Source organism: Dendrobates tinctorius, unplaced genomic scaffold (genome assembly GCF_039654945.1).
Source record: "Dendrobates tinctorius isolate UK_male_01 unplaced genomic scaffold, ASM3965494v1 ptg000048l, whole genome shotgun sequence".
NCBI lineage: Eukaryota > Metazoa > Chordata > Amphibia > Anura > Dendrobatidae > Dendrobates > Dendrobates tinctorius.
The window spans coordinates 6585001-6595000 of NW_027361716.1; the positions used below are offsets into that span (position 1 = coordinate 6585001).

The following is a 10000-nucleotide window of genomic DNA, read 5'->3' on the forward strand; positions in this document are numbered from 1 at the left end:
ATGGCGAAAACAGGCTCCAAAGCAGCAGTGCAAATCTGCAATCATACACAATGGTAAATTGATATCTTATAACCTTTCATTCCACAAATTTACCAACATTTCCACGATATCACAGCTAGGACAGTTTGAAATGTTGATGAAAAGTGGCTAGTAAAAAGATTGCTGTATCTGTTACTTGGAAAAAGTGTGAAAAAAATAAATTGCAAAACTTATACTGTTAGAAAACTGTTCATCCAGTAGTTGATAAAGATTAGCATTGCATGGTAAAAGGTTTCATCTGAGAGATAATTTAAGGTTTGTGCAAATCAAAGTGCATGTCCCAGTCCATTAGCCAGGACAGCGGTCTGTGGCTGCTGGACAAGATCAAGAGAAAAACCTCTTACCTGATGGCACCCACGGTGCTTCTTTTGATTAGCGGCAAGTCGCACATGTAATGTTGCTCCAGAATAGATTATCTAAAGAACAGTCAAAGATAAAGTCAGTTTGGTCCTAGAAACTCGCTCCATCACAGATCACTGTCATGGGGAATAGACTAGTAAACATGCAAATTGAACAACAAAGATAAAAGGTCAAAAAGTTATTGAAACATAGACGTAGTCGGCAGAATTTGAACCTGCGCGGGGAGACCCCAATGGATTTCAGACCACTCGGCCACGACTACTCAGACGTCAAGCTTTTATGAGTTTCACACATGTTTTCTAATAGCACCATGATCAAGCTCAGTGATCAACCCACTGGAAGACATCTCAGAAAATGAAAAGAAAATACAAGGTCTCAGTAAAATGCAAAATCTGATTTAAAGTCATCATCAATGGGAACCATTCACAGTTTAAAGCTTTTCCCTCTTCATAATGTGGATTTGGAGTCAGTCAGCTCCAAAAACATCCTTAAAAATAATCCAAAAATGCTGAGAAGACTGAACATAATCATTTCCAAGTAAAAAAGACTTGATGTTCATTTGATCAGGTTTTGGAGCGTCTATTAACCATCTCAAGTTTCCAAAAATGTCCAGCGGTTAACTGAAATTACCATATCAATCTTCAGCTGTTTTTCACTTTGAACAGCTCCATACCTATAATACAAGTCAAGGGTAAGGTTCGAAAGACCCTATAAAGGGTCCTGATTGACTTTTGCGTGCTACAAAAAAAGCCACAAAACACATTCAAATGACGCCGAAAAGAATTTTTAGAAAAACACCACCAAAAATGTTTATAAGGCACTTTAGGAAATTCTGGAAAAAAACAAGAAAAGATGGCTTAGAGAAAAATCAAAAACACTTCCTGAAGCCATTTTGGCTTCAAATCCTTGTCAGATTCACCCACTTGGAAAGAGTGTTATGTGAATATTGACTCAAGTCACAGAGTATGAGATTGCTTGGTATGACATAGACAATGAGTGACAGACAATTTTAATTTTTGCTAATCCTACTTGATTGACAGCTTTGACCATGGTATTCCATGAATCCTTGAACTCTTTTTTTGTCTTTTATTATGTGTATTTTAAATTGCTTGTTTCATCATAAACATTGGGCATCGTCGATCTGAGTGCAGATGGAAAAATGAAAATGTGTGCTCAGGTTCTACTGAGATTTCAACTCAGATCAATGGATTCAAAGTCCAGAGTGCTAACCATTACACCATGGAACCAACCATGACACATTCTTGGCTGCGGCTTGTTGTGCTGAATAGAGCATATGAAATCGTGAACGATGGCGAAAACAGGCTCCAAAGCTGCAGTGCAAATCTGCAATCATACACAATGGTAAATTGATATCTTATAACCTTTCATTCCACAAATTTACCAACATTTCCACGATATCACAGCTAGGACAGTTTGAAATGTTGATGAAAAGTGGCTAGTAAAAAGATTGCTGTATCTGTTACTTGGAAAAAGTGTGAAAAAAATAAATTGCAAAACTTATACTGTTAGAAAACTGTTCATCCAGTAGTTGATAAAGATTAGCATTGCATGGTAAAAGGCTTCATCTGAGAGATAATTTAAGGTTTGTGCAAATCAAAGTGCATGTCCCAGTCCATTAGCCAGGACAGCGGTCTGTGGCTGCTGGACAAGATCAAGAGAAAAACCTCTTACCTGATGGCACCCACAGTGCTTCTTTTGATTAGCGGCAAGTCGCACATGTAATGTTGCTCCAGAATAGATTATCTAAAGAACAGTCAAAGATAAAGTCAGTTTGGTCCTAGAAACTCGCTCCATCACAGATCACTGTCATGGGGAATAGACTAGTAAACATGCAAATTGAACAACAAAGATAAAAGGTCAAAAAGTTATTGAAACATAGACATAGTCGGCAGGATTTGAACCTGCGCGGGGAGAACCCAATGGATTTCTAGTCCATGGCCTTATCCACTCGGCCACGACTACTCGGACGTCAAGCTGTTATGAGTTTCACACATGTTTTCTAATAGCACCATGATCAAGCTCAGTGATCAACCCTCTGGAAGACATCTCAGAAAATGAAAGGAAAATACAAGGTCTCAGTAAAATGCAAAAATCTGATTTAAAGTCATCATCAATGGGAACCATTCACAGTTTAAAGCTTTTCCCTCTTCATAATGTGGATTTGGAGTCAGTCAGCTCCAAAAACATCTTTAAAAATAATCCAAAAATGCTGAGAAGACTGAACATAATCATTTCCAAGTAAAAAAGACTTGATGTTCATTTGATCAGGCTTTGGAGCATCTATTAACCATCTCAAGTTTCCAAAAATGTCCAGCGGTTAACTGAAATTACCATATCAATCTTCAGCTGTTTTTCACTTTGAACAGCTCCATACCTATAATACAAGTCAAGGGTAAGGTTCGAAAGACCCTATAAAGGGTCCCGATTGACTTTTGTGTGCTACAAAAAAAGCCACAAAACACATTCAAAAGACGCCGAAAAGAATTTTTAGAAAAACACCACCAAAAATGTTTATAAGGCACTTTAGGAAATTCTGGAAAACACAAGAAAAGATGGCTTACAGAAAAATCAAAAACACTTCCTGAAGCCATTTTGGCTTCAAATCCTTGTCAAATTCACCCACTTGGAAAGAGTGTTATGTGAATATTGACTCAAGTCACAGAGTATGAGATTGCTTGGTATGACATAGACAATGAGTGACATAGACAATTTTAATTTTTGCTAATCCTACTTGATTGACAGCTTTGACCATGGTATTCCATGAATCCTTGAACTCTTTTTTTGTCTTTTATTATGTGGATTTTAAATTGCTTGTTTCATCATAAACATTGGGCATCGTCGATCTGAGTGCAGATGGAAAAATCGAAATGTGTGCCCAGGTTCCACTGAGATTTGAATTCAGATCACAGGATTCAAAGTCCAGAGTGCTAACCATTACACCATGGAACCAACCATTACACAGTCATGGCTGCGGCTTGTTGTGCTGAATAAAGCATATGAAATTGTGAACGATGGCGAAAACAGGCTCCAAAGCTGCAGTGCAAATCTGCAATCATACACAATGGTAAATTGATATCTTATAACCTTTCATTCCACAAATTTACCAACATTTCCACGATATCACAGCTAGGACAGTTTGAAATGTTGATGAAAAGTGGCTAGTAAAAAGATTGCTGTATCTGTTACTTGGAAAAAGTGTGAAAAAAATAAATTGCAAAACTTATACTGTTAGAAAACTGTTCATCCAGTAGTTGATAAAGATTAGCATTGCATGGTAAAAGGCTTCATCTGAGAGATAATTTAAGGTTTGTGCAAATCAAAGTGCATGTCCCAGTCCATTAGCCAGGACAGCGGTCTGTGGCTGCTGGACAAGATCAAGAGAAAAACCTCTTACCTGATGGCACCCACGGTGCTTCTTTTGATTAGCGGCAAGTCGCACATGTAATGTTGCTCCAGAATAGATTATCTAAAGAACAGTCAAAGATAAAGTCAGTTTGGTCCTAGAAACTAGCTCCATCACATATCACTGTCATGGGGAATAGACTAGTAAACATGCAAATTGAACAACAAAGGTAAAAGGTCAAAAAGTTTATGAAACATAGACGTAGTCGGCAGGATTTGAACCTGCGCGGTGAGACCCCAATGGCTTTCTAGTCCATCGCCTTAACCACTCGGCCACGACTACTCAGACGTCAAGCTGTTATGAGTTTCACACACCTTTTCTAATAGCTCCATGATCAAGCTCAGTGATCAACCCTCTGGAAGACATCTCAGAAAAAGAAAAGAAAATACAAGGTCTCAGTAAAATGCAAAAATCTGATTTAAATTCATCATCCATGGGAACCATTCACAGTTTAAAGCTTTTCCCTCTTCATAATGTGGATTTGGAGTCAGTCAGCTCCAAAAACATCTTTAAAAATAATCCAAAAATGCTGAGAAGACTGAACATAATCATTTCCAAGTAAAAAAGACTTGATGTTCATTTGATCAGGCTTTGGAGCGTCTATTAACCATCTCAAGTTTCCAAAAATGTCCAGCGGTTAACTGAAATTACCATATCAATCTTCAGCTGTTTTTCACTTTGAACAGCTCCATACCTATAATACAAGTCAAGGGTAAGGTTCGAAAGACCCTATAAAGGGTCCTGATTGACTTTTGTGTGCTACAAAAAAAGCCACAAAACACATTCAAAAGACGCCGAAAAGAATTTTTAGAAAAACACCACCAAAAATGTTTATAAGGCACTTTAGGAAATTCTGGAAAACACAAGAAAAGATGGCTTAGAGAAAAATCAAAAACACTTCCTGAAGCCATTTTGTCTTCAAATCCTTGTCAGATTCACCCACTTGGAAAGAGTGTTATGTGAATAATGAGATTGCTTGGTATGACATTGACAATGAGTGACATAAACAATTTTAATTTTGCTAATCCTACTTGATTGACAGCTTTGACCATGGTATTCCATGAATCCTTGAACTCTTTTTTTGTCTTTTATTATGTGGATTTTAAATTGCTTGTTTCATCATAAACATTGGGCATCGTCGATCTGAGTGAAGATGGAAAAATCGAAATGTGTGCCCAGGTTCCACTGAGATTTGAATTCAGATCACATGATTCAAAGTCCAGAGTGCTAACCATTACACAGTCATGGCTGCGGCTTGTTGTGCAGAATAAAGCATATGAAATCGTGAACGATGGCGAAAACAGGCTCCAAAGCTGCAGTGCAAATCTGCAATCATACACAATGGTAAATTGATATCTTATAACCTTTCATTCCACAAATTTACCAACATTTCCACGATATCACAGCTAGGACAGTTTGAAATGTTGATGAAAAGTGGCTAGTAAAAAGATTGCTGTATCTGTTACTTGGAAAAAGTGTGAAAAAAATAAATTGCAAAACTTATACTGTTAGAAAACTGTTCATCCAGTAGTTGATAAAGATTAGCATTGCATGGTAAAAGGCTTCATCTGAGAGATAATTTAAGGTTTGTGCAAATCAAAGTGCATGTCCCAGTCCATTAGCCAGGACAGCGGTCTGTGGCTGCTGGACAAGATCAAGAGAAAAACCTCTTACCTGATGGCACCCACGGTGCTTCTTTTGATTAGCGGCAAGTCGCACATGTAATGTTGCTCCAGAATAGATTATCTAAAGAACAGTCAAAGATAAAGTCAGTTTGGTCCTAGAAACTCGCTCCATCACAGATCACTGTCATGGGGAATAGACTAGTAAACATGCAAATTGAACAACAAAGATAAAAGGTCAAAAAGTTATTAAAACATAGACGTAGAAAGCAGAATTTGAACCTGCGCGGGGAGACCCCAATGGATTTCAGACCACTCGGCCACGACTACTCAGACGTCAAGCTTTTATGAGTTTCACACATGTTTTCTAATAGCACCATGATCAAGCTCAGTGATCAACCCACTGGAAGACATCTCAGAAAATGAAAAGAAAATACAAGGTCTCAGTAAAATGCAAAATCTGATTTAAAGTCATCATCAATGGGAACCATTCACAGTTTAAAGCTTTTCCCTCTTCATAATGTGGATTTGGAGTCAGTCAGCTCCAAAAACATCCTTAAAAATAATCCAAAAATGCTGAGAAGACTGAACATAATCATTTCCAAGTAAAAAAGACTTGATGTTCATTTGATCAGGTTTTGGAGCGTCTATTAACCATCTCAAGTTTCCAAAAATGTCCAGCGGTTAACTGAAATTACCATATCAATCTTCAGCTGTTTTTCACTTTGAACAACTCCATACCTATAATACAAGTCAAGGGTAAGGTTCGAAAGACCCTATAAAGGGTCCTGATTGACTTTTGTGTGCTACAAAAAAAGCCACAAAACACATTCAAATGACGCCGAAAAGAATTTTTAGAAAAACACCACCAAAAATGTTTATAAGGCACTTTAGGAAATTCTGGAAAAAACAAGAAAAGATGGTTTAGAGAAAAATCAAAAACACTTCCTGAAGCCATTTTGGCTTCAAATCCTTGTCAGATTCACCCACTTGGAAAGAGTGTTATGTGAATATTTACTCAAGTCACAGAGTATGAGATTGCTTGGTATGACATAGACAATGAGTGACAGACAATTTTAATTTTTGCTAATCCTACTTGATTGACAGCTTTGACCATGGTATTCCATGAATCCTTGAACTCTTTTTTTGTCTTTTATTATGTGTATTTTAAATTGCTTGTTTCATCATAAACATTGGGCATCGTCGATCTGAGTGCAGATGGAAAAATCAAAAAGTGTACTCAGGTTCTACTGAGATTTCAACTCAGATCACTGGATTCAAAGTCCAGAGTGCTAACCATTACACCATGGAACCAACCATGACACATTCTTGGCTGTGGCTTGTTGTGCTGAATAAAGCATATGAAATCGTGAACGATGGCGAAAACAGGCTCCAAAGCTGCAGTGCAAATCTGCAATCATACACAATGGTATATTGATATCTTATAACCTTTCATTCCACAAATTTACCAACATTTCCACGATATCACAGCTAGGACAGTTTGAAATGTTGATGAAAAGTGGCTAGTAAAAAGATTGCTGTATCTGTTACTTGGAAAAAGTGTGAAAAAAATAAATTGCAAAACTTATACTGTTAGAAAACTGTTCATCCAGTAGTTGATTAAGATTAGCATTGCATGGTAAAAGGCTTCATCTGAGAGATAATTTAAGGTTTGTGCAAATCAAAGTGCATGTCCCAGTCCATTAGCCAGGACAGCGGTCTGTGGCTGCTGGACAAGATCAAGAGAAAAACCTCTTACCTGATGGCACCCACGGTGCTTCTTTTGATTAGCGGCAAGTCGCACATGTAATGTTGCTCCAGAATAGATTATCTAAAGAACAGTCAAAGATAAAGTCAGTTTGGTCCTAGAAACTCGCTCCATCACAGATCACTGTCATGGGGAATAGACTAGTAAACATGCAAATTGAACAACAAAGGTAAAAGGTCAAAAAGTTATTGAAACCTAGACGTAGTCGGCAGGATTTGAACCTGCGCGGTGAGACCCCAATGGCTTTCTAGTCCATCGCCTTAACCACTCGGCCACGACTACTCAGACGTCAAGTTGTTATGAGTTTCACACACGTTTTCTAATAGCTCCATGATCAAGCTCAGTGATCAACCCTCTGGAAGACATCTCAGAAAAAGAAAAGAAAATACAAGGTCTCAGTAAAATGCAAAAATCTGATTTAAATTCATCATCCATGGGAACCATTCACAGTTTAAAGCTTTTCCCTCTTCATAATGTGGATTTGGAGTCAGTCAGCTCCAAAAACATCTTTAAAAATAATCCAAAAATGCTGAGAAGACTGAACATAATCATTTCCAAGTAAAAAAGACTTGATGTTCATTTGATCAGGCTTTGGAGCATCTATTAACCATCTCAAGTTTCCAAAAATGTCCAGCGGTTAACTGAAATTACCATATCAATCTTCAGCTGTTTTTCACTTTGAACAGCTCCATACCTATAATACAAGTCAAGGGTAAGGTTCGAAAGACCCTATAAAGGGTCCTGATTGACTTTTGTGTGCTACAAAAAAAGCCACAAAACACATTCAAAAGACGCCGAAAAGAATTTTTAGAAAAACACCACCAAAAATGTTTATAAGGCACTTTAGGAAATTCTGGAAAACACAAGAAAAGATGGCTTAGAGAAAAATCAAAAACACTTCCTGAAGCCATTTTGGCTTCAAATCCTTGTCAGATTCACCCACTTGGAAAGAGTGTTATGTGAAAAATGAGATTGCTTGGTATGACATTGACAATGAGTGACATAAACAATTTTAATTTTTGCTAATCCTACTTGATTGACAGCTTTGACCATGGTATTCCATGAATCCTTGAACTCTTTTTTTGTCTTATATTATGTGGATTTTAAATTGCTTGTTTCATCATAAACATTGGGCATCGTCGATGTGAGTGCAGATGGAAAAATCGAAATGTGTGCCCAGGTTCCACTGAGATTTGAACTCAGATCACAGGATTCAAAGTCCAGAGTGCTAACCATTACACAGTCATGGCTGCGGCTTGTTGTGCAGAATAAAGCATATGAAATCGTGAACGATGGCGAAAACATGCTCCAAAGCTGCAGTGCAAATCTGCAATCATACACAATGGTAAATTGATATCTTATAACCTTTCATTCCACAAATTTACCAACATTTCCACGATATCACAGCTAGGACAGTTTGAAATGTTGATGAAAAGTGGCTAGTAAAAAGATTGCTGTATCTGTTACTTGGAAAAAGTGTGAAAAAAATAAATTGCAAAACTTATACTGTTAGAAAACTGTTCATCCAGTAGTTGATAAAGATTAGCATTGCATGGTAAAAGGCTTCATCTGAGAGATAATTTAAGGTTTGTGCAAATCAAAGTGCATGTCCCAGTCCATTAGCCAGGACAGCGGTCTGTGGCTGCTGGACAAGATCAAGAGAAAAACCTCTTACCTGATGGCACCCACGATGCTTCTTTTGATTAGCGGCAAGTCGCACATGTAATGTTGCTCCAGAATAGATTATCTAAAGAACAGTCAAAGATAAAGTCAGTTTGGTCCTAGAAACTCGCTCCATCACAGATCACTGTCATGGGGAATAGACTAGTAAACATGAAAATTGAACAACAAAGATAAAAGGTCAAAAAGTTATTGAAACATAGACGTAGTCGGCAGAATTGGAACCTGCGCGGGGAGACCCCAATGGATTTCAGACCACTCGGCCACGACTACTCAGACGTCAAGCTTTTATGAGTTTCACACATGTTTTCTAATAGCACCATGATCAAGCTCAGTGATCAACCCACTGGAAGACATCTCAGAAAATGAAAAGAAAATACAAGGTCTCAGTAAAATGCAAAATCTGATTTAAAGTCATCATCAATGGGAACCATTAACAGTTTAAAGCTTTTCCCTCTTCATAATGTGGATTTGGAGTCAGTCAGCTCCAAAAACATCCTTAAAAATAATCCAAAAATGCTGAGAAGACTGAACATAATCATTTCCAAGTAAAAAAGACTTGATGTTCATTTGATCAGGTTTTGGAGCATCTATTAGCCATCTCAAGTTTCCAAAAATGTCGAGCGGTTAACTGAAATTACCATATCAATCTTCAGCTGTTTTTCACTTTGAACAGCTCCATACCTATAATACAAGTCAAGGGTAAGGTTCGAAAGACCCTATAAAGGGTCCTGATTGACTTTTGTGTGCTACAAAAAAAGCCACAAAACACATTCAAATGACGCCGAAAAGAATTTTTAGAAAAACACCACCAAAAATGTTTATAAGGCACTTTAGGAAATTCTGGAAAAAACAAGAAAAGATGGCTTAGAGAAAAATCAAAAACACTTCCTGAAGCCATTTTGGCTTCAAATCCTTGTCAGATTCACCCACTTGGAAAGAGTGTTATGTGAATATTGACTCAAGTCACAGAGTATGAGATTGCTTGGTATGACATAGACAATGAGTGACAGACAATTTTAATTTTTGCTAATCCTACTTGATTGACAGCTTTGACCATGGTATTCCATGAATCCTTGAACTCTTTTTTTGTCTTTTATTATGTGT

General features: G+C 37.5%; 4 non-coding genes across 4 annotated transcripts; all 4 read right to left on the reverse strand.

Annotated features, from left to right (window-relative positions):
* Positions 1–3297: 3297 nt before the first annotated feature.
* Positions 3298–3369, reverse strand: TRNAQ-UUG (transfer RNA glutamine (anticodon UUG)). Its single transcript has one exon. It is a non-coding gene; the product is annotated as a tRNA-Gln (tRNA).
* A 654-nt stretch (positions 3370–4023) lies between these two features.
* TRNAS-AGA (transfer RNA serine (anticodon AGA)) lies at positions 4024–4105 on the reverse strand. Its single transcript has one exon. It is a non-coding gene; the product is annotated as a tRNA-Ser (tRNA).
* A 2582-nt stretch (positions 4106–6687) lies between these two features.
* Positions 6688–6759, reverse strand: TRNAQ-UUG (transfer RNA glutamine (anticodon UUG)). Its single transcript has one exon. It is a non-coding gene; the product is annotated as a tRNA-Gln (tRNA).
* Positions 6760–7413: 654 nt separating this feature from the next.
* TRNAS-AGA (transfer RNA serine (anticodon AGA)) lies at positions 7414–7495 on the reverse strand. Its single transcript has one exon. It is a non-coding gene; the product is annotated as a tRNA-Ser (tRNA).
* Between the last annotated feature and the right edge of the window lie 2505 nt (positions 7496–10000).